The sequence below is a fragment of the Medicago sativa genome, chromosome 4 (assembly GCF_051527215.1).
Source record: "Medicago sativa cultivar Bolivia chromosome 4, Bolivia_mono, whole genome shotgun sequence".
Taxonomy (NCBI): Eukaryota; Viridiplantae; Streptophyta; class Magnoliopsida; order Fabales; family Fabaceae; genus Medicago; species Medicago sativa.
The window spans coordinates 36,630,447-36,655,614 of NC_140752.1; the positions used below are offsets into that span (position 1 = coordinate 36,630,447).

The window sequence follows — 25,168 nt, forward strand, 5'->3', positions numbered from 1 at the left end:
GCTCAAGGGAAGAAAATAAGGAAAGTTTAAGATAATCAAAGTAGAGGGGAAGATTAGAGCTAGGAAAGCGTAGCTTTTGTAATTACAAGGTATGGGTGTGGAATTTATTCATCCTTGGGAATGATTGTTCATATGGGTAGAATCTCAGTTGTTGTGTTTGTTGTGTTTTCATGAATTATTGATGAATTATGTTAATTTTCTTGCTCCATTAATTATGCTTATTTTGGGTATGAGAAAAGTGTTGGAAACTTGTGTTTGTTGCATGAGAACCTAGGGTTGATGTTAATAAGTTGATATACTTAGTTTTTAGCTTAATTTCATAGAATTCATGAAGTTGTTGAAGAATGATGTTGAAACTATGTTTAATCTTCTTGCTATGTTCTTGGGTAAGTGAAAGTAGTGAAATGGATGGGATTCAATGTATATGAAAATGAAACACCGGAGTTCTCTGTTCTCTCTCCAAAACTATATTTTCCGGTCACCGTGAATTCATCTCCGATGAGATTTTTGTCAGCTCATTTGTTATTTTTTTTCTTTCTCTTTTTCTGATTGATTCACACCGATTCTACTGCTTTATTGTGGATCTACCCTCTTTTGGTCTTTTTCTGTTCTCCAGTGTTGCTGGAGCACTTGTTTCAGTGAGGTCCTTCCTCACCATAGATTGTTGTTGTTCTGTTTATTCACGGTGTCACCTCTATCTCATGCGAAAATGTTCTGTCCTTGGACTTTCCTTGATCCTCCACCGGAGAAAACTTCAGCAGCCGGAAATCGTTCGCTTAGGCCGTCTCAAACACATGTAATCTTCAGCTCAGTCAGGTCCTTCCTAGACTCTACATCGGAGACACTGTTAACATCAAGATTTCTCAAGCTGTGTATGAAGCTGGACTGGAAATGTGTAATCGCAGTCTGCACGATCGCATCTCATTTCAGAAGGGGGAATCAACTCTTACAAGCAGGGAATTGAAATTTAAGCTCTCAGGTATTTGGCCTTCCCTGGTCTGTGACTCCCTTGGGAAAGTTTTTTTTTTTTTAATTTAAATTCGGTGCAATTAAAGATATGAGGAAAGTTTGGTCCATGGGGATTATGAATTTGAAATATGGGATTCTCAAATTTTTTTGCTGAACGAAGGATTTTTTGCCAAAAAATTAGGTTAACACACATGCCTAGGTTTGGGTGCGCTTAATGAACTTGTCGCAAGAATACTGGATTAACCACACCTTATTCGAGATTGCTTTTGGTATTGGGACTCTGTTAACCATTGATGATGCTACTCAATCCCGACTGTTTGGGCTTTATGCACGTGTTCTAGTCGATATTGATGTTTCTAAGAAGTTATAGTCTTCTGGATTGTAATCTTCGTAAGATTCCTCGACTTTAGATACCACATCATATTCCACGGGTAAAATAGAAACCACGTTGCATACGACGTTAAAATTCGGTTCTGAATCCATGAAGTCTGAATCCATCTCGTCATTTCTTATAGCATTTCCTTCAACAGGAGGAAGAGACAATCTTTCTTTCACTGGTTTTCTAACTGACTCGACCAGTATTTCTTCAGGGTCAACTGCTTTATCATTAGCTCTTGCAGCAAAACCCTTTCTTGGGTCTTTGATACCTACTCCATTGAGTGTGTGTCATAGGATTCTTGCCTTTGTAATTGTTACGATAGGCATACTTATTCGACTCATCTGGATTTTCAGCATTAGTGGTGACATTTTTAGTAACAAAATTACTATCATTGCCTTTCACCTCATTGTTCTTCCAATACTGGACATTTTAATGGGTCGATTGAACCCATTTTTGTACAGGTGCCTTAGCATTGGGCACCAAAGCTTTCCCTTGACCATTCTTGTAACGCCCCGAATTTTAATCCTACTTAAAAAAAATTACCAATCTTTATAAAATATGAGTATATTTTCATTTTCTTTTAAGAAGGTTAACTTCTTTAATTACACTGAATAAATTACACCAAAAATAATAAGCTTTCAAGAATTATTTTAAATTACAATTTAAGAAAAACCCAAATTTATTTCCCACGCGAGTACAAGCTAAACATCAATATTTCTTCAAATCTTCAAACTCATCAATACCTAAAATGTTGGTTGTAAGGAGTCAGTATTCCTAAACCACAAATATACAATCATATAGACATAAAGGCACAAGATAAGAAGAACAATAAAACACTCACCACATAAAAGTCAAAAGCCAAATACAAATAAATAAATAGAAATATAAACTTTATGCGAATGATGCATGAAATGCAACTAGACCATGATCCGGATATCGCCCCAATTGGCACATGAATAAATCACCCGTTCGGCACAGAGTAAATCGCCCTTTCGGCACAAGAGTAAATCGCCCTTTCGGCACAAGAGTAAATCGCCCTTATTGGCAACTATGACACAACTACATGCCATGCCATGCATGATGTATAATCTTTTAAAATCATTATCACTTTCACAACTTCGATCAAAATTCAAACTTTCTTTCAATACCTTCATCAAATCATCTTTTCTTTAAGACAAGGAACTCAAACACAATGTCATGCTATGCCACAAAAGACGAGACTTTTCCAGCACACATGAAATGCAACAAAAATATATATCACATTCTTTTATTTATATTCAAGTTTTCTCCTCTTATTAGGATAAGGGTTCTACGTTCAACCTAGCTCATGAGATTATGAATATATAATTGTACGGAATACCGCCCTTACCTCAAAGTTATTTCCTTTGACACAAGATGTCCCTAAGGTTGATTCCGCACCAAACGCACGAACATGTCTTTGAGATTATTTAGACCAACTAACGAGTAGAGTGGGTTGGAGGCTTATAATTTGATGAACAAGATGATAATGGGAATGAGTATGGGGGATGAGATTTCTAAATGTAAGGATATTTAAAGGCTATGTGAGGTTTGTTTTCTGATTTCTTAGGTGTGCAGTATTGGTATTGGCTAAGGGTTTACATAATAGTAAGGCTGTGAAAACCTATGACATGTTTTAAAGGGAATAAATAGGAATTAAAAGGGAGTTAAAATGGACGTTAATATAGTATCATAGGGTTGACTTATACTACAAATCAAGAAGGCATTCAAAGACTTAATTTTGGCTCAAATCATAAGAATGAGAAAAAGTTATACACTTGTAATGAGGAAGAGAGAAACCGTGGGATTTAAAGCCAAGAGAAAATAGTTTTCAATTGAATTCAAATAATTTAAATATAGAGTTCAATGGAGTCTGACAAAATGTGTGATGCATAAAGAATAGTATAATGACTAAATTATAAAGGATTCTATATTAACTTATTATTGTCAACTATTGGTTTAATGGTGTGATCAATTTGCATTTAAGGCTCTTTCTTTGGCTGTAGACTTTTGCTCTCACTATTCTCTTACTCATAACTATTTAAATTATTAATAGTGATAGTATAAAGTATTTAGTATGTATACACACATGTTTGTCACGCCCTTGAGTAAAAATTACTTATATAAAATAAAATAGTAATTACTAGGTAGGATCATCTAAAGATAATAATAATAATAATAACTAATTAATATATAAATAAATCATAAAAGTTTACTATATTTCAACTATACTAGGAATAAAATAATTTATCATTGCCATAGATAAATAAAATATACTAAAAGAGAATAGAATTCTAACTAATTAAATAAAAGCTCAAAGATGAAATTTCATACATCAAATAAACTTCAGGATTTAATAAATAAATGGAGGATGCTATAATTTTCTGAAATTCTTTACGCTAAAGATATTCCATTTAAAAATCAAGAAAATAAATAAAATGACATATATAGTGTATATAAAATATTGGGCTGTTACAATTCTTGTTAACATAATTAGTGGTCGAAGAGTTATTGATGAAAGAGATATAACTCTTAGTGAAAGAGAACTTTGGTCTATGATCGACATACCATTTTCCTCTCTTTTTGGATTCTGGAATAACATTTTCAAGGCTTTTGATAGCCTCTTTGTCGAATACCGAACTACATTTGTGGCACAACATTACCTCAGAGTTCTTCAATCTACAATGATCGAGGAAATCAAACAGTTCCTCTTCAGCCATGGGATAAGCTGCTTTTGCTTTCTCGTCGAGCTGAAGTTCTAAAGCGATTTTGTCAGCATCTTTGGGTCTTCCAGAAATTTCTACCATCTGACATTCAACAACACTGTCTTTTGCTTCGACAAGTAGTTTTTCAACACATCTGCAATGGTTTCCACTACGTTGCAACTTGCAACTCATGCATACATTGCGTCGACATCTTTTAGGGGATCGACATCCACTTGCATTTGAGGCTTTGTTATGTCTCCAAACTTTAGCATGCCTTCATTTAGACCTCTTTGCACTAAGTTCCTGAAAAGTACACAATGTGAAGTCTTATGACCCAAAAAATTATGATATTTACAAAACCCTCTCTTTTTACGTTGTTTTAGTGGTGGAATTTTTAAACCGTTAGGTACCGCCACTTGACCATCAGGGACTAAGAGCTCAAAAATATCATCACATTTGGTTACATCAAACGTGTAAGTTTTGGTAGTGTATTTATCATTTTGTGTTTTTGATAGGATTTTTCCCATCGGATGGCCTCAACACTTTGCATGTATAAGGAGGCCCTGGTTTTAATTCAGTAAAGTTTATTTTGCTGTCTTCGACATCTTCATAAGCTATGTCGAATTCTTGGTCGCTTTCTTTTGTATCGACATAAGAAACCTTTTCACTTTTGAACTTGTGAGTTTTAGCTTTTTCAGCCTTCAGTGTTTAGACCTGTCGAACTCTATCGTCCAGTTGGGCCATATCTCTCAAGTATTGAGTGTCTAATTTCTTCCTAATGGAATAACCTAGGCCACCAGTGGCCATTTCGACTAACTCATGTTCAAGCACTTGAGTAAAACATCTTGCCTTTAACAACCTGAATCTATTTAAATAATTTCAACAGACTCAGTTGATCGTCTCCTAATACTTGCTAACTCCTTTAGACTTATCTTAGATTGGCCCATGCAATTTTTTTCATTAAATAGCCTCTCTAATTGAGTCCAATGTTGAATGGAATGCGGTGCAAGCATGGTAAACAATGTAAAGGCATTCTTTGTTAGAGAATTTGGAAAAAACTTTAATCTCAAATTCTCATTGTTTGCAATATCTCCAGCCTCCGTTAAATAACGTGCTATATGTTCGACAGTGTATTCACTAGTATCACCAGCAAACGTTGTGAACTTAGGGATTTTTTAACCCCTATGAAGTTCAGTTTGTAGAACATATTCTGACAGAGGAGAAATCAAGTTTGGCCTATGTAAACCCAGGTTTAAGCCAATTTGAGCCATGATATTTTCAACTAAATTGGTTATGTTATTATGTGCTCTAATATTTTGTTGTTGGACATTTCTAACAAATTCATCTGCATCATGATTTCTATCCACCAAAATTACTTCTGGTTGTGCTTGTACCATTGGTCCGACTGGTTGAGGTCAAGGTACAAGTTGCTGTCTTTGAACTATAGGTTCTACAATTTGCACAGGTTGAGTATTTTGCATTTGAGGGATATTTTGGATTTAAGGGATCCATTGATAGACAGTTTGTGGAGGGGCAAAGAAATATGCTATTCTCCCCATTTGAGTGGCTAATGCTTGGTAACCCTGATTCACATTTTGAATCAAAGGGTTAAACACTGTACCAATTTGCTGTGTCAACAAATTAATCATCTCATAATTGCTCTCATCCATTTGTTGCCTAAACAACATCATAGATTCTGTAGTTAAGGCTGGTGGAGCATTTCTGCCAAAAACACTAGAACTTGAAGGACTATGTGAGTTAAACGTTGTAAATGGATTTGCATGTTCTGTTAAATGTAGGATTGTTATGCAAATTTGCCATCATTGAAGTTGGCATACCGTATGGTTGGTTCTTAGAAAAGTTCTGCATATTTACGACCCTATCATCAAATCTAGTCCTAACTTGAAGGCTAGGAGAAGTATAGACACTTGTAGACACGGGTACACCAACAGTAAATGGTGGCACAAAGGTCCCCATTTCTTGTTGTGTCATTTGAGCGGTTACCGTCAGAGCGGTTGTGGGAGCGGTTGCTCCCATTTCCGTCGAAACTGGCATGGCCATGGTTGCCCCACAGCCGTTGACACACTAGCACCTACTACATGGGCGGATGCCCGTGTAATTTGTGCTTGTGAAGAGGATTGTGATGATTGTGATGACATAGAAGCACCAGTATTGGCGGATTTAGTCATTATTTTCAAAGCTATACCACTTCTTAAATGCATGCACAAAATGCAAATTCTTCCTTAGAAAAAAGTTCAACTGAAAATAGTTGCTAATCTTCAGAGTAACTGTTTCCACAAGAAGGGTTTTTAGAAAAAATGTTTTTTTTTTGTAGAAAAAGTTTTGAATTTTTTTGGAAGATTATGGCAATCTCTTCCAAAGGTTTTTGTTTGAAAAAATACAATGGAAATGGCTTCCAAAGGTTTTTTTTTAAAATACAATGGAAATTTCTTTCCAAGGTTTTAAAAAATACAATGGAAATTTCTTTCCAAGATTTTGAAAAAGTTTTTGAAAAAAGATGCACATAGTCCCACTGGGCGTGCCAATTTGTTTACCGGTGTTTTTAGTAAACAATCCGGGCTGTTTTTGATTATTACGAGCAGGACCAAATCAGATATCCTAGGACATGTTGTGCATTTTGTTTTTGTGCATTCATTAAGTTCGTAGGTTGCTTAACGAATGGGATGAGACCATGTTGCGTCTTTCGACAAAAAAAGGGTTTTAGAAGCAAAGTAAATGCATTAAGTTTAAATTGCAGAAACTTAAAGGAAAGGTAAAATACAAAGCATTAAAAATAAAGGTGGTTCGACAAATCCTTTACATACATTCTTTATGACTCTTTTCTCTCACGCTGATACTTCGAGTGTTTTAGAATTCTGTATAGGTGATTTGCGATCCGTTTTCCCTATGGAAAACTACTATTTATACAAAGAAAATAAGTGGAAAGAAACTAATCCCACGATCAGCACCCCTTCCATGTAGACAACCGCTTGTCTCCCACGTTCTCCTTTGAGGAAACCGCTTCTCTTTTGAAATTCGAATCTTCCCGCTTCAAAAACAGTTACTTGACTTCGACGGTCTTGCTTCTTGACTCGTATCTTGTCGAACTTCAAGGCTTCGAGACTTTTTATGTTAAGTCCAACATCTCTTCGAAACTCCTTTAATTGAGGAAAAAAGCTTCGATTTCTGCAAGAGTAAAATTCAACTAATGTTGACCACATTAATTGAGACTTGTGAAAATACCAGCTAACACGTATTCAAAACGAAAATATGATGAGAATCAAAGCCGCTTTAAATTTCCAAAAGTTAATCCTCGCAATTTTTTGCACAAATTCAAAACCAAACCACGATCATAATCACCATGCCATTCAATTACGTTGAAAGTGCATAGTCGTTCTATAAAAAACATGTCTTATATTACTTATTTTGCTTGAATTCAATTGTATCAGTTAAATCTTATATTACCTTTCTTTAATTAATCAATTTTGTATTTATTTTACATATTGCTAACACTTAACATACAATGATATTGGTCCTCGTGAGCTTAGCTAAATTGGCAAGGGCAATGCATAAAATAAAATATGCAAGGTCTGGGGTTCAAACCCCAGTCACAAAAAAAAAAATAAAAAAAAACATACAATGATATTGATAACAAGGTTTAATTGCTCTTTTGTCCCCCTAAGTATCATAATCTTGCGATTTTGGCCCCCTTTAAAAAACAATAGCAAAATAGTCCCTTAAGTTTATCCCTTTTTACACTTTTGCCCCCCAGTCTAATTTTAACTCAATAAACGCACACGTAGCCCCTTAAGTGAGTAGGATGCCACACGTTTAATTTTTAAATTAAAAAGATTTAAATTTTCGACATAATCATTAATGGAATGAAATAAATTAAAAATAAAATGAAAAAAAACCCAAAAAATACATGAATCTTCATCATCTACAACAACAATCTCTTCAACAACAACAACAATCTTCATGAAAAAAGTCCAGAAAATCATCTCAACCACAACCGAAACAAAATTCATATCAAAGAATCCTAAACATACCACAACAAAAACAACCACTGTAGCAGCAACAACAACAAAAGAGGCAGAGATCTTGCTATTGGGTAGTTGCCGTCGTTCGAGAGCGGAAGTCACGGGGACCTTTTGCGGTGCAAACTTTACTGTGACGGTCTTCCGTCCTGTTGAACGGACAATGTGACCTCCTTGTAGCTCCAGGATTTCTCCTCCTCTTTCGCTTCCGCTGATTCTCTTGGACGAGGTTGTTATTGCTATTTTTGTTGATGTAGTTGTTGCGGTTGTTGTTCCTGTGTGTTGGTCGTGTGTTGTTTCTCCCATCTTTCTTGCATATTCGACGGAAGAGAATGATAGTGATGTTGGCGGTGGTGGTTGATAAAGGTCTTGTAGTGGTGGAAGGAAAGAAGATCGTTTTTTTGGTGGTTCAAGTGACTCTAGTTGTGGTTCTAAATGTAGATATTGTTGGGGTTGTTGAAAGTACAGGTGATGAAAATGAAACGTTGGGTCTTGTTCATAATTGTTATTGTTTTTTATGAGGGGTCAAAATCGCAAAATTGTGATACTTAGGCTCTGTTTGGATAACTTAAAACTAACGGAGCGGAATGGAATGGAACGGAATGGAACGGAGCGGAACGGAATGGAACGGAATAAAGATTCAATTCCATTGTTTGGATATTTTACGACGGAATGGAACTCATCTTCCATTCCATTGTTTGTAAAGTGGACGGAACAGAATGAGTTATAACTTTTTTATTCCAATATTACCCTTTATTTTTTATAAAAAAACAACAATGAAGTATTGAATCTACAAAGGCTAGAATAAGCTGCAGAATTCTCCATGAATCTACTAGCTATCCAAAAATCAAAACTATCATAATAAAAAACAAAACCAACATTACAACTATCCAAAAATTACAACTATCAATGAATAAAATAAAACCATCATGACATTAATTGAACGAGCTGCAAACAGCAAAGCAGAGGCGAACAGTGCATAGTTGCAGAAGATGATAGGAACACAATATGAAAGGGTGAAGAGGAAAAAACAAAAAAAATGGAATTAATGGCTTAAATGAAATTGGGGAATGAAAGTATGGAATTGATCCTCGTCATGATATGGACATAACCTGTGAAGGTGAGAAAAACACAAGAAGGGGGGTTGAATTGTGTTTTAGAAAAATTCTTCGTTTCTCCTAAAAACTGAACACACTGATCAGAAGCTAAGCGAGACAGCTTCTGAAGTGATAATCAGAATCTAAATGCAGCGGAAAAAAACAGAGAGAGAGAAGAAGAACGACACAAAGCAATTATACTGGTTCCTTCCACAATCCGGAAGTAGTCCAGTCCCCCTTGCACTTCCAAGGAGATTTCACTATGAGTAATATCTGATTACAAATGCTCAAGCACACAAGCAAGAGACTTCCAATGCTCAAGCACACAAGCAAGAGACTTCCTTTGCTCAAGAACACAATCAAGAGACTTCCTGCTCAAGCACAACTGCAAGAGACTTCCTAACTAAACAAAATTACACAGAAAATTGTTTAAGGTTGAACACTTGATATACAATCAGAGGTGCTCACAATACAAATCAGATACAGACTCAATGGACTTAAGAATTTCTAAGATATGACTTTGAGACACAGAAATTCTAAGTGAATGCAGAACAATTTCAGCAGAGGTTTGGTACTTGTGAAAATCTTGTGAGTCTTTCGTTCAGCGTTCTTGCATTACCAATTCTCTAGGTCTTCACTCCTTTATATAGAGGTGTGAAAGAGACGTTGTGAAATTGCCAGCACACCAAAGAGTCGTTGTTGAAGCTTGATCTTTCACCAATGATCTTTTGCCTGATTTGGTTGTTGTCCTATGAAGAACCAATTTGAAATCCATTCCTTATCCAAAGGAACATCTATGCAGGCGAGACCGTATTCTGGAGCTGTTTTCTTGTCTTGAAGCGTGGACACAAAACAGAGTAGTGGAGAACGTGGTTGTACAATTCGTACAAAGTACAATGTCAACGCTTTCGTCCAAATTGCAAGCACAAGCCTTCAAACACCTTTGAAATGACCGTTGCAAAACTCCACTAATCCTTTGTTTGTGTTTTCGAATCCAATAGACAGCTTTTGCATTGATAATTCTTCAATTCTTGAATCTTTTGCAAATCCAGTTGAGATTCAGCTTCTGGTGAAATAGCTTCTGATGAGGCAGCTTCTGATGATGCAGCTTCTGATGATGTGACTTCTGCAGCTTCTGATGACGCAGCTTCTGATGATGTGGCTTCTGGACCTCTTGTCTTCAGAAGCACTATTCTTCAGGAGCAGCTTACTTCAGGAGCGCTATTTCTTCAGGAGCAGCTTGACTTCAGGAGCGCTTTGCCTTCAGAATCATCTAAGCTTCATTTCCTTTTGCTCTTTATTTGCTCATTCAGAACCAATGATGATGTAACTTTATAATTATGGTCCTGTACACTTGAACAAATATTAGCTAGTCCAATTTACAATTTTTAATACCTTGTTATCATAAAAACTCTTTAAGGTTCATTGTTAAACACATTTTGTTCCAACAATCTCCCCCTTTTTGATGATGACAAACAAAAGTATTTAAAATTGATCAATTGTTGTTAATCTAATTAACAAGTTGACTTTGGGGTTCTGAGGTTTGTAAGCTCAGAATCTGAGGTTTGTAAGCTCAAACTCCCCCTGAGTCTGATAGTCTTTAAGGTGAGGTTTGTAAGCTCACCCTAAGTTCTATCCAGGTTAATTAAATTCATTTTTCGCGCAATAATATTATCAGAGCTTAAAAACAAAATAGAATCATTGAAGGAATTAACTTATAGATAAGAAGAATGGTTCAATTAACTTTACTTGAATTTTGATACTCCTTCGTTCGTTCATAGCTTATACCAATAAGGTAAAAAAAAATGATAGAAGTTTTTCAAAAATTTCAAATGCCATTAATGGGGCTCAGAGCCTTTAAATACTTGTCACATATACTCCCCCTTTTGTCATTATCAAAAAAATTGAAATAAATTTAAGCAAAAAAAGACAAAAAGATATGAGAAAAACTCAAACATGAGAGAGTATAATAGGAATTGAACTAAATAAATCAGAGCAAAAAAAATATGAACATGTATATTCAATTGTCAGAAGTAGCTAAATAGTCAGAATTAGTAAGCATTCAGAAGCAAGAGAATTAAGACAAGATGGTTTCAGAAGCAAGGACTAAGAAAATAAAACAAACAACAAACAAAAAGTAAAACACAAGGGTGTGCAACTAAGGGTTGGTTTGTTGTTGTTTCTTCATCTCCTCCATTTCTTCAATCTTCTTCTGCAACAGTTCTTCAAGTTGTTGTTGCCTCTGGAGAAGAGCTTGTTCCCTTTCCTTAGCTTCTTGCTGCTGCTGTGCCATCTGTTTCTTCAGAAGCTTACACAACCTGGCTTCTCTGGTCAAGTAGTCCGTTTCTGAGAAGAAAGGCTGGTTTGCCAGGAGCAGTGTAGAACTTCTTACTCTGAGACTCTGATTCACATGCTCCATTAGCCTTCTGACTGATGCTTGCTTGACTCTGATGCATTTAGCCTTGATCTCTTCGATAAGCTCAGCTGCCCGGTTCTGAAGAGATGCCCAGGAGTCTTCATATGCACTTGAGAGATCAATTGTCCTTCTTTGATCCACCAGATTATGCATCTAACTCAGAATTGTCAGAAGCTCAGAATTAATATATCCAGATTCCAGGATGTTTGAGGGTGGTTGTTCAAGGATTTCAAGATCAGAATCACTGATTTCCAAATCTTGAACAGGGTTAGGAACTGGAATGGTAAAGTGTGTTTGTGTGTTTGAAGATGAAGGCTGGTCAGAGGCAATGTGAGTGGTAGAGGTTGAGGCTTGAACATTGACTAGAGAGATGTCAACATCCATGGGAGTTGGTTCTGGGGAGTGTTCAGGTAAAGGTTGAAATTCAGTTTCAGTTTGTGGTTGTTGTGGTGAAGATGATGTTTGAGTGTTGAGTTGGGGGTCAATGGTAGCTGTTGGTGATTGTGGGGGTGTTGTGGGTTTATGTGGTTCAGGTGTTTGTTGATGGGGGTTTTCTGAAACAACATTTTCAGAAGCAGCTGCTTTTGGAGTTGTTTCAGAGGCCTTTTCTGAGGTAGATTTGTCTATGGGTAACTCACCTGAGTAGTGGAGAGCAAGATTGTCTAAGACAGAAGTGTCTTCTAATGGTTCAGGTGCTGATGGTGAAGAGGGTGAAATGGGGATAGAGGTGACTGGAATCTGGATTACCTGATCTGCAGGGCCAGCTTCAGAAGTGATCTTCTGTGGACCAGCAGATTGAGGAACTGCTTCTGAAGTTCCCTCTTCTGGAGCATTTTCAAAAATGAGCATCATATCGTCTTCCTCATTGTCTTCAGAAGGCTTACCAGCAATGGCTCTTACTTCAGCCAATTTCTCTTTGAAGTACCTATCACAATCTTCCATACCCAAGGCCTTGAGCTTTTCATCTCTTTGATGAGTGTATTGTGCTTTTAGATCCTTTTTGTCTGAAATAAGTTCAGAAGCACGTTCATCTGCCATCCTTTTCCTTATTGGAGTCATCTCAACCATAGGACTCACAAGTTGAAGGGGAGCCTTCTTCTTCTTCAGCTTGGGATCAGCCTCTTCTTTCTCCATTTCTTCAAGAGCTTCCTCCAGCTGCTCTTGAGTGATTACCAAGTCTGCCTTACCTTTTCTTCTCTTCTGTGGAATAGAAGCAGCACCAACCTTCTGCATCTTTCCTTTTTCCTTGATAGAAACAGGTTTAGCAGCTTCTGACTTTGTACTAGTTCTGGCCTTCTTGCCTTTAGTAGGAGCAGCATCAGATTCAGAACTAGTTCTGGCCCTTTTCCCTTTAGGTGCATCAGAAACAGCAGCTTCTGACACAGCAACTGCTTTGGCCTTCTTGCCTTTCCCTTTAGCAAGAGCAGCTTCCTCCTGAGACCTCGCATCTTCCTCCAAGACGTACTCAGCTACTGATTGAACTAGGAAATCAGAGTCACTTTCCTTAAAGATGGGAGGAAAGTCCCTGATTATCTCAGTTTCAGCAGTTGTCATCTCTAACCACTTTTCATCTTTAGGGGCTTCTTTGATGAACTTCATAGAGCATAAGCTCCTGCTACTGATAGTCCTTTCAGCAGTAGAGACTTCGAAACATCTATCAGAAGCACTCCTTGTCCTTTTTAAGAACTCCAGCACCCTTCCTTGATAAAAGATTTCAGACAGCAATCTTCCATAGGGTACTTGTTTCCTTCCTCTGATAGTGCTTTCATTTATGGCCCAGCAGAGATGATCCATTACATATCTTGGGAAATTTATCTTTTCCAGAATAGCCATGAAGTAAATTGCTAGCTTCTGTTGATTGTTGGGTTGGTCAGATCCTCCTGCTCTTTGAAAGAAGCAATCATTACTGAATTTCACCAACATCCTGTTGTGAATCTCCATTTCAGAAGGCTTTGCATCTTTCTTCCCACCCAAAAGAGTGTTGTAGTAACCTTGTAGCAGGACATCTTCCTTCCTGACTATTTCTTAGAATCTTCCCTCTGCATCCATCCTACAAGCTTTAGCTATAACGTCCTCAGTGATGGTTATAGGAATGCCCATCACTTCAGACCTTATTTCTAAGCTATCAAATGATGTAGGATTCATATCCATGACCATTTTCCCCTTCTTTGACCCAGCTTGTTTGCTTACGACTTTTGCAGGCTTTTCATTGTACACTTCAGCTTTTAACCAAAAGTCCTTGACCAAGTTCACATATGTTGGCCCATTTAGCATCTTGAAATACTCAGACAGCATCTGAGTCTCTATCAATCCTTCCATGTTTACTTCATACTTCTTGAGTGAAGCAAAATCCACCGGTGACTCTACTTGAACTATTAAGGATTCCCATGGAATATCCATAGTCTTCTCTTTGTAGATGGACCCGGATTCTGATACGCTTTGCTTGTTTGATGTAGATTCTGAAACTTTTGAGCTTGATGATGCCATTTGATGATTGACGAAGATTTGAAGAAGATGAAGATTTTAGGGTTCTAAGGTTGAGAGAATGCGCTTACTTCGCAAGAGGTTTGAGAGCAAATGTGTTTGTTGTGAGTGAGTAGTGTGTGAATTGACAAAGTGTTAAAAGTAAAACGATTGCAATTCAAAAGAGACAAACAAACATAACATTAATGACAAAATTGGGGGCGCGTGAAAAGTACTTTCAAAGCTATTAAATCATCATTGCCCTTTTAGTTATACACCAACACATACAGGCCACGTAAGAAGTTCACAGAGTAACTACCAAGTTAGTGGGCCAGAAGTTACTTTTTAAAAGGTAACTTCCAACGTTTCCACTAATTCAACTATTCAGAAGCAACAAATCCAGCTTCTGGACTTCAGATGCTGACGTCATCATCAGAAGCGAGTTTTCCTCAGAACCTCAATAAAGAGCTTCTGATGGACTACCGCTTCTGAACTAACTTCAGAACCTAAAATCCTATTCAGGAGCAAGCAAGCATTTAATCAGATACAAAGTGCATGTTCAAATTTTTCTTTATAAAATCAAATCTTTCAACAGTTAAAGGCTTAGTAAATATATCAGCCCATTGATTTTCAGTATCAATGAATTGTATATCTAAAATTCCTTTTTGAACATAATCTCTGATAAAATGGTGTTTGATTTCAATGTGCTTCGCTCTTGAATGCAAAATTGGATTTTTAGACAAACAAATAGCAGCAGTATTATCACAATAAATGGGAATACTGTTAGCAGTTATCTGATAATCTTCCAACTGATGTTTCATCCAAAGTAGTTGTGTACAACAACTTGCAGCTGAAATGTATTCTGCTTCTGCTGTAGACATAGCAATAGTTGTTTGTCTTTTGCTAGCCCAGGATATAAGATTATCACCCAGAAATTGACAATTGCCACTGGTTGACTTTCTTTCAATCCTATCACCAGCATAATCAGCATCACAGAATCCAATTAGCTTATAATCTAAGGATTTCCTATAAAGGAGTCCAAGATTAGTTGTTCCTTTCAAATACCTGAAGATTCTCTTGACAGCAGTCATATGAGATTCTCTAGGATCTGATTGGAATCTTGCACACAAGCATACACTGAATAAAATATCTGGCCTAGATGCAGTGAGGTATAACAAAGAACCAATCATACCTCTATACAGCTTCTGATCTACTTTAGCTCCTTCATCTTCTTTGCTCAGATTGCACGTAGGATGCATTGGAGTGTTCATCACTTTACAATCTTCAAGTTTGAACTTCTTCAGAAGCTCCTTTGTGTACTTTGATTGATGAACATAGACTCCATCCTTGCATTGATTGATTTGAATGCCCAGGAAGAACTTCAGCTCTCCCATCATGCTCATTTCAAATTCATCCTGCATTAACTCCGAAAATTCCTTGCAAAGAGATGCATTAGTAGAACCAAATATTATATCATCAACATATATTTGCACAACAAGAATATCCTTCTCAAGGGTCCTTCTGAAGAGTGTAGTGTCAACCTGTCCTCTTTTAAAATCATTTTTGATTAAGAAATTACTTAGTCTATCATACCAAGCTCTGGGAGCTTGTTTCAAGCCATATAGTGATTTCTTCAGTTTAAAAACATGGTCAGGATATTTAATATCCTCAAATCCAGGAGGTTGCTTGACATACACTTCTTCTTCTATGACACCATTTAGAAATGCACTCTTGACATCCATTTGATATAATATTATGCCATGATTAACTGCAAAGGAAAGAAGTAACCTGATTGCTTCCAATCTTGCAACTGGAGCAAACGTTTCAGTGTAATCAATGCCTTCTTGTTGACTATACCCTTGTGCAACAAGCCTGGCTTTGTTTCTTGTTACTTCACCTTGCTCATTCAGCTTGTTTCTGAATACCCATTTTGTTCCAATAATGTTCTTGTGCTGAGGTTTGGGTACCAGATCCCACACATCATTTCTTTGAAATTGATTCAACTCTTCTTGCATAGCTAGGATCCATCCATCATCTGAAAGTGCTTCATCAACTGTTGTAGGTTCAATCATTGAGATTAGTCCAATCATTGACTCCTCTTGTCTGAAATGTGATCTTGTTCTTCTTGGACTATCTTTGTTTCCAATGATTAGCTCCTCAGGATGTGAAGACTTGTGTTTGAATGTGTTTCTGGGAGGATCTGCTTGATGTGAGCCATCTTGTGCTTCATCAGAAGCAGTTTCATCTTGCGCTTCTGATGTGGGTTCAGCTTCTGGACTATCTTCAGACTCAGCTATCTGATCAGGTTCTGGAGTAGCCTCAGGAACCTGTATCTCTGCAAAACTTTCACCTTGCTTTGAAGTTTTATCTTCAAGCTCCTTGTCATCAAATTTAACGTGCATAGATTCTTCAACACAAAGTGTTTCTGAATTATACACTCTGTATGCCTTTGACCTTTCAGAGTAACCTAAGAAGATTCCTCTTTGGGCCTTGGCATCAAATTTCTTTAGGTAGAGCTTGGTGTTCAGAATGTAACATGTACATCCAAATTGATGAAAGTAAGAGATATTGGGTTTTCTTCCTTTAAAGAGTTCATATGCTGTTTTCTCCAAAATAGGTCTAATATAGATCCTGTTTTGAACATAGCATGCTGTATTCACTGCTTCTGCCCAAAAATGTTTTGGTAAATTGTTTTCATGAATCATGGTTCTGGCCATTTCTTGTAAAGTTCTATTCTTTCTCTCTACAACCCCATTTTGTTGTGGTGTTCTAGGAGAAGAGAACTCATGGAAAATTCCATGTTTTTCACAAAAAGCTTCAAATGGCTCATTTTCAAATTCTCCACCATGATCACTTCTGACTTTCAAAATTTTTGATTCTTTTTCAGATTGAATTTGAGTGCAGAAGCTACTGAATACATCACACGCAACATCTTTACTCTTTATGAATTTCACCCAAGTCCATCTGCTGTAATCATCAACAATGACTAATCCATATCTACTTCCATATAAGGATGCAGTACTTACTGGTCCAAATAAATCAATATGGAGTAATTCTAAAGGTCTTGAGGTTGAAACAATGTCTTTGGTTTTAAAAGATGATTTCACAATTTTCCCTCTCTGACATGCACCACAGAGTGCATCTGAATGATAGTCAATGTCTGGTAGCCCTTTCACAAGTTGTAACTTACTAAGCTTAGAGATTAACCTCCAGTTAGCATGTCCCAACCTTCTGTGCCACATCCATTTCTTATCATTCACTGATAGTAGGCAAACCACCTTCTGATCAGCCAGTTCAGAAAAATTGATTTTATAGACATTGTCAACTCTCTTTCCCTTGAACACAATGGATTTGTCTTCCTTGTTGATTACTGTACAGTTGGGTTTTTCAAAAAGCACATCATAACCATTATCACAAAATTGACTAATGCTCAAAAGGTTATGTTCAAGACCATCTACCAACCATACATTATTAATTGAGGTAGAGGAATTACCAATAGTTCCTGTACCTATGATCCTGCCTGACTGGTTGCCTCCAAATTTCACATTTCCTCCCTCTTTCAATGTTAGGCTGAGGAACATGGACTTGTCTCCTGTCATGTGTCTTGAGCAACCGCTGTCTAGGTACCATGATCTTTGCTTTGGTACTGCTCTTAGACATACCTGCATCATTGACATTTTTAGATTTAGGTACCAATTGTTCTATGGGTCCTGGAAGGTTAGTACTTAAGGCTTTACTCTTCACTTCTTGTACCTTGTGCTGTGAGTTGGGTTGCTTCTGATTAACCATCACCTTAGGTTTTGGTACTTCAGAAGCAGTAACTATCTTCTTCTGAAACTTAGACTTCAGAACCCCAGATTTTGGTTTCACCAGACTCTGAGGAATAGGTTCTGATCTTTTCAGGATCCTGACCTTTGAAGTCTTGGAATCAGATTTGATCATAGCCTTTGACTTAGAGTTCTTTGGCGTTGAAATAATCTTAGCCTTAGGACTAGAAGCTTCAGGTTCTGATTGAACAATAGTTTCCAACTCAGCCCCTTCTGGTACAAAGAATGTTTTCAGACCTTCCTTGATGCATTCACAACAAGATTTTAGATTGGTTTTCTCAAGTTTCACTTCTGGAAAACCAATTCCTCTGCCATTGTTCTTGTAAATGCTATAAATCATAGAAGCTACTCTGCTTCTGTCAATGCCAGATATAATAAAATCTTCAAGAGCAATTTCATGGTTACTTAAAGGTTCTTCATTACACTTTTCTTGTAGCTTCTGACATAAGAACCTGAGCTGATCTTCATATGTTTTACACATGAAGTCAAAGCCCCTAAGTCCTTGTTCAGAAGCTTTCAGATCCAATAGAGTTGATTTTTGCTGTTGTACCAAATCAGCATATTTTTCTTTTAAATCCTTCAACTCATTGGTTCTTACTTCAAAATGTGTAAGAAGTTCTTTAAGTGACTCAACAAGTTCATCTCTGGGAATTTTGGAATATACCTCGTTTTCATCTTCTGAGTCTGAATCTGATCCAGCTTCTGAAGTTGCTGTTGCTACCAACCCAACAGCTACCTTTGCATCTTCATCAGCTTCCTCTTTATCAGAACCAGATTCACTACCCAAATCATCCCAGGTTGCCATTAAACTCTGCTTAATCTGCTTCTTGAGTTTGCTTGGTTTGAATGTAGACCTCTTTGACTTGTCCTTTGACTTTTCTCTTTGAAGATCAGGGCATTCAGCAATGAAGTGTCCAGGCTTCTTACAGTTGAAGCATCCCTTCTGATCTTCTTTCTTTGAGCTTCTGGAGTTACCCCTTCTGGAGAGAAACTTTCTGTTCTTCTTGGCCAGATATTGAAGTCTGTTTGAGAGCATGGCCATTTCAGCAGCATCTGGTTCAGAATCTGAACTTGACTGTTCTTCCTCTTTAGATTCAACCACTTTGAGAGCTTTTGATGACTTGCCTTTGGATGGAAGAGCTATTGATTTACTCTTCTTAGTAGACTCATGTTCATTAAGACTTAACTCATGAACTTTGAGAGAACTAACAAGATCTTCGACACTTAAAGTGTTTAAATCTTTAGCTTCCTCAATGGCAGTCACTTTTGGTCTCCATCTGGCAGGTAAGCTTCTGAGTATCTTGCTTACATGATCAGAAGCAACATAGCTCTTCTTTAGAATCTGTAGCCCAGAAACTAAGGTTTGAAACCTTGAGTACATCTCCTCAATAGTTTCATCATCCTTCATCTTGAATAACTCATACTGATGTACAAGCAGGAGAGCCTTTGCTTCTTTGACCTTCTTGCTCCCTTCATAATTTGAATAGAGAGAAGCAAACATAGCTTTAGCAGTGGATTTGTCACTCATCTTCATGTATTCTGCTTTGGGTATGGCAGTGACAAGAGCTCCTCTGATAATATGATGCTTCTTGTAAAGTTTCCTCAGTTCTGGAGTATGTTTCTTTCTATCCACAGCAGCTCCTTCTTCATCAAGGACTAAATCACCAACACCATCTTCCAGAATATCCCATAATTCTTCATCCAGGCTCATGATGTAACTGTAAAAGTTGGTCTTCCACCAAGAGAACTCTTCAGCATCTCCATTGAACTTTGGAACTTTTCCAACACTGGTTTTCTTACTATCACTATAATCATGTGAGACATGTTTATAGCTAGTATCACTAGAACCAGTAGGAGGAGGAGTAGACATGTTTTTCTCAGATCTTTGACTGTTGCACGGTTAAGTGTTACACAACAAACCAGGCTCTGATACCAATTGAAGGTGAGAAAAACACAAGAAGGGGGGTTGAATTGTGTTTTAGAAAAATTCTTCGTTTCTCCTAAAAACTGAACACACTGATCAGAAGCTAAGCGAGACAGCTTCTGAAGTGATAATCAGAATCTAAATGCAGCGGAAAAAAACAGAGAGAGAGAAGAAGAACGACACAAAGCAATTATACTGGTTCCTTCCACAATCCGGAAGTAGTCCAGTCCCCCTTGCACTTCCAAGGAGATTTCACTATGAGTAATATCTGATTACAAATGCTCAAGCACACAAGCAAGAGACTTCCAATGCTCAAGCACACAAGCAAGAGACTTCCTTTGCTCAAGAACACAATCAAGAGACTTCCTGCTCAAGCACAACTGCAAGAGACTTCCTAACTAAACAAAATTACACAGAAAATTGTTTAAGGTTGAACACTTGATATACAATCAGAGGTGCTCACAATACAAATCAGATACAGACTCAATGGACTTAAGAATTTCTAAGATATGACTTTGAGACACAGAAATTCTAAGTGAATGCAGAACAATTTCAGCAGAGGTTTGGTACTTGTGAAAATCTTGTGAGTCTTTCGTTCAGCGTTCTTGCATTACCAATTCTCTAGGTCTTCACTCCTTTATATAGAGGTGTGAAAGAGACGTTGTGAAATTGCCAGCACACCAAAGAGTCGTTGTTGAAGCTTGATCTTTCACCAATGATCTTTTGCCTGATTTGGTTGTTGTCCTATGAAGAACCAATTTGAAATCCATTCCTTATCCAAAGGAACATCTATGCAGGCGAGACCGTATTCTGGAGCTGTTTTCTTGTCTTGAAGCGTGGACACAAAACAGAGTAGTGGAGAACGTGGTTGTACAATTCGTACAAAGTACAATGTCAACGCTTTCGTCCAAATTGCAAGCACAAGCCTTCAAACACCTTTGAAATGACCGTTGCAAAACTCCACTAATCCTTTGTTTGTGTTTTCGAATCCAATAGACAGCTTTTGCATTGATAATTCTTCAATTCTTGAATCTTTTGCAAATCCAGTTGAGATTCAGCTTCTGGTGAAATAGCTTCTGATGAGGCAGCTTCTGATGATGCAGCTTCTGATGATGTGACTTCTGCAGCTTCTGATGACGCAGCTTCTGATGATGTGGCTTCTGGACCTCTTGTCTTCAGAAGCACTATTCTTCAGGAGCAGCTTACTTCAGGAGCGCTATTTCTTCAGGAGCAGCTTGACTTCAGGAGCGCTTTGCCTTCAGAATCATCTAAGCTTCATTTCCTTTTGCTCTTTATTTGCTCATTCAGAACCAATGATGATGTAACTTTATAATTATGGTCCTGTACACTTGAACAAATATTAGCTAGTCCAATTTACAATTTTTAATACCTTGTTATCATCAAAACTCTTTAAGGTTCATTGTTAAACACATTTTGTTCCAACAACCTGCACTTTTGCTATGATGTTTAGTTTCATTGACAGAGCTTAGCGTGATGCAGAATATGGAAGAATGAAACATAGGGATATAATGGTATTTATAATAGTTAAAAAATAAAATAAAAGGGATTCCATCCCATTCCTCCCAAATTGGAGGGTAACAAAAGTGAGAGTAAGTGGTGGAATATGATGGAATGTATTCCATTCCATACCATTCCATTCCATCTTTTTATTACTTATCCAAACAATGGAACATAAGCCCATTCCATTCCATTCCATCCCATCCCATCACATTCCATCAATCCAAACATAGCCTTAGGAGGCCAACACTGCGATTAAGTCTTATAACAAACCCGTGCAACATTACAGGTATTTACCTAGTATACTATGATGTGTGACAACAAGAACATATTTGGTCTACTTTCATTTTTTTTTTCTCTCATTTAGTCTCCAACCAAGGATCAAGCAAAGAAATATTAAAGTTTCCCTCCCATTACCTTGTATTAAATCTTCCTTCATTTGCTTCTCTAAACCTTGCATCAATCTATGGTGAGGTAAAGAAAGAAGGGATCATAAAAATTTATTTTACAAATACACATTGTATCATAAGATATATGGTGTTGTCTTAACAATGCTTAGATAACCCTACATCACTAACTATTCAGCTGCACCACTTGCAGACTCTGGTGTTGTCTTAACAATGCTTGGATAATCATCATTCTTTGTAGCTACAGTTGCTGCTTTAATCTCATTGTAATGGTTAATGAATTTGCTCACTTCCTTGTTAAACCGAAATTGAACCCAAAAATAAATTGGTTTAACCGAAATTGAACTCAAAAATATATTTTAAGAGAAAAAACCAACATTTCAAATATATTAAGCAAGCATAGTGTCATGAGTAAGATAACATTTAAATAAATAGTTTAATAAAAAGATTATTAGATAAGTGCTCACGCATAAGTTATTTCTACAAATAGAATGAAGTAAAATATAATCAATGTATAATTGTTTCTAAAAGCTACCATACAAAATAAGGCGAAAACTTGCAGCTAAATCATAATCAACTCATTTTTGTCGGGTTTTCAAAACACTTGGCCAAGTGCTTACATGTCAGGTTTTACAACTTCAGAGTTTACTTCAATTTGTTTTACTTAGGTAAACTCGTACAATTACAAAATTATGTAAAATTTATTATATACATTACAAACATAAGCTAATATAAATATTGTAAATATGTCAATAGTGCAAAATATGACTTAATTATAAAGACAAAGTATATCCAACCACCATAATAAAATGTTATACTCAAGTTAACATCAAAATTCAAAATTAACTCGCAAAATCATAAATATTGGGTTGTGTTGTTCGTATTAGAAGGTTGCAGAAGAAATAAAGGCAAGGCAAGGCAAGAAAATATTAATTGTAATGGCAAGACAAGTACTTTAGGCTACCGAACTTGAAAAAAGGAATTGGATTTTAACAGAAAATTGATCTAGGAAGAAAAATGGCTCAAAACCAAAAAAGTGTGTTTTTTAAATGTTAACTCGTAAGCTCGGACGATTTTACCCGAGTTTACCACGTGTTAACTCGCTCAAACTTGTCAAACATTCTGATTTTAACAAACGATTTTACCTCCAAGTTAACATGATTTTGTCATCTAAAAACGTAAACTCATCCGAGTTTCTAAATTAGCACTCGATTTGTGAAACACTGCATGAACGATTTACCTAAGCTTATATACAGAAATGGTTTATGACATGCTCACAATCACAATTGTTTACATTCAGTTATAAGTTCTCCAAAATAGGCTATAAAAATAGTTAATAGCTCATAAAAACAATTAGACCATATTTCCTTTTCGCCTAAAGAAATTGTTTACAAATGCACTTGTAATTAAACCCCTACAATGGAAGACATTAACACTACAATGGGAGGACTTTGTTTGGCGTATAAAAATACAAGGTATAGACACAAGTAATGTTGTTTTTGGATTTCGAAACTGTTGTATTTGGAATTCCAAATTCTTTTTTTGAAAAAGAATATCTACCGAAGTTGCTACTAGGTTGAGTCACGACTAGATCAGTCTCTTTAAGATGTTTCGTGTTACTGCCCAAAGTTGTGCAAGGCAGACTATCAACCACGCCGCATTCAGGATGAAACAAGCTCTGCTACAACTGTGCGATTAATTACTGTACTGTAGAAAACTGTTCGAGATTTACACCCTCAAATATGGTACTAAGATCACTCTTTAATAGTGAAACCACTTTAATATGGTATTGTTACCACTCTGTTATGGTGCTGAGACCACTCAAATATGGTGTTTCCACCATTCCAAATTTAAGCTCTCGAAAATATCAATATGGCACTACGACCAGTCAAATATGGTGATACCACCATTTCGACTTTTTAATTTCTCCTCAAGTAGAAAAATATTGAAAGAATATTTATATATTGTTAAGATCATTCTTAATTTTGACGGGACATTATTGTTCCAAAAGGGACTATGATCTTAAAAGTACTCTTTATTCTGAACGGACATACATTATCAATGGAACTAAGTTTTTAAGACCTTTCTTAATTCCGAAGGGACATTATACCGAATAGAGATTAAGGTCTTAAAAACACTCTTATTTCTGAAGGGACAGAAAAAAGAGATGAGGAGAAGAATAACTCGTCAACACAAGCTAAAGAAAAGAGATAAAGATTTCTCAACAACTCAATAGAAACTCTTTGGTGTGATTTTTGAACTGAGTGGAGTCCTCTATTTATATAGAGATTTTGTAACTGTTTTAACAAAAATTGCGGCAACAGTTACTCTAATGGATAAGAACAAAGGGAACTTATCCATTAATCAGTTCAACAACACTTGTGGATAAGATCAAGAAGAAACAAATTCACAAAAGTGGAGGAAACAAACTCATTGGATTTAAATGAAAGGATATATAAGAAATTCAATTGAATTCTTATTCTCATTCTTATCACAACCATCATAAGCTAAATTTATGGGAAGTGATATTCACGAATAAAAATAATAATTACAATTATTTTTATCATTATGAAGTATTTAAAATTAAATACCGCAATTTAAACACTACTAATGTGTGTGTTCAATTTTATGTGGGACCCCACACTCTATTTTTTCAATTCACACAACATTAGATCAAAGTATAATTACTTGGTGTTTAATCTTCCATTTTTTCTTTCAACATCACACCAATGTTCCAACAATCCCCACTTGAATTTAAAAAATGGTTACAATAATAATGTCAAAATGTTTCTATATGGTTGCTAGTAAACAAAGGTGTCATCTACAACTTGTACTTTTGCATAGCAGATAATATTCCGATTTAACAATAGTTGCTTACAACATTGAACTCTATCTCAGATATAGAACCCGCACACAAATCTTTTCCTAAGGTGTATTCTAAAAGCACGTGCATTTGTGGCCCTGCACGTATATCCTAGTTTTAATGAACGCTCTAGATATTATGCCCCGAATCCCATAGAAACCAGCCTCAGTTCCACATTCGTATAGGTGAGTCTATCAATAGTACTCTTGTAGCTATGTACTCCACTCAACATAGAGTATAGATCTCATTAAGAGTTTCTACTATCTCATCCCCCTGTCGCTGTAGGATTAATGCTTACTTAACTTTCTCATAGCATGTTCTATCACTCATGACTTGTTATTACCCATTGAACCTATTTCTTGGGATCTCCAGTCATTTAGGTCGGGTTACCATCACTTGTGATCTTTAGGCATTAGTCACATCCCATTGGATGTGTTTATCGTCAAAGGATCAATTAATTCTTCATCAGTACGTACACAATCTATTTTAACCGTTCCTTTTGAGTGTAGCTAGCTTTCTAATCCTATATGTGTCTGTGCCTTAAT

At 36.6% G+C, this 25,168-nt stretch overlaps 1 long non-coding RNA gene and 1 pseudogene across 1 annotated transcript; both read right to left on the reverse strand.

Moving 5' to 3' along the window:
* Positions 1-1,293: 1,293 nt before the first annotated feature.
* Positions 1,294-5,741, reverse strand: LOC146929106 (uncharacterized; annotated as a pseudogene).
* A 3,084-nt stretch (positions 5,742-8,825) lies between these two features.
* Positions 8,826-21,586, reverse strand: LOC146929107 (uncharacterized). Its single transcript, XR_015005963.1, has 2 exons — positions 21,283-21,586; positions 8,826-9,220 (listed from the first exon to the last, which is right to left on the reverse strand). It is a non-coding gene; the product is annotated as an uncharacterized LOC146929107 (long non-coding RNA).
* Positions 21,587-25,168: the final 3,582 nt, after the last annotated feature.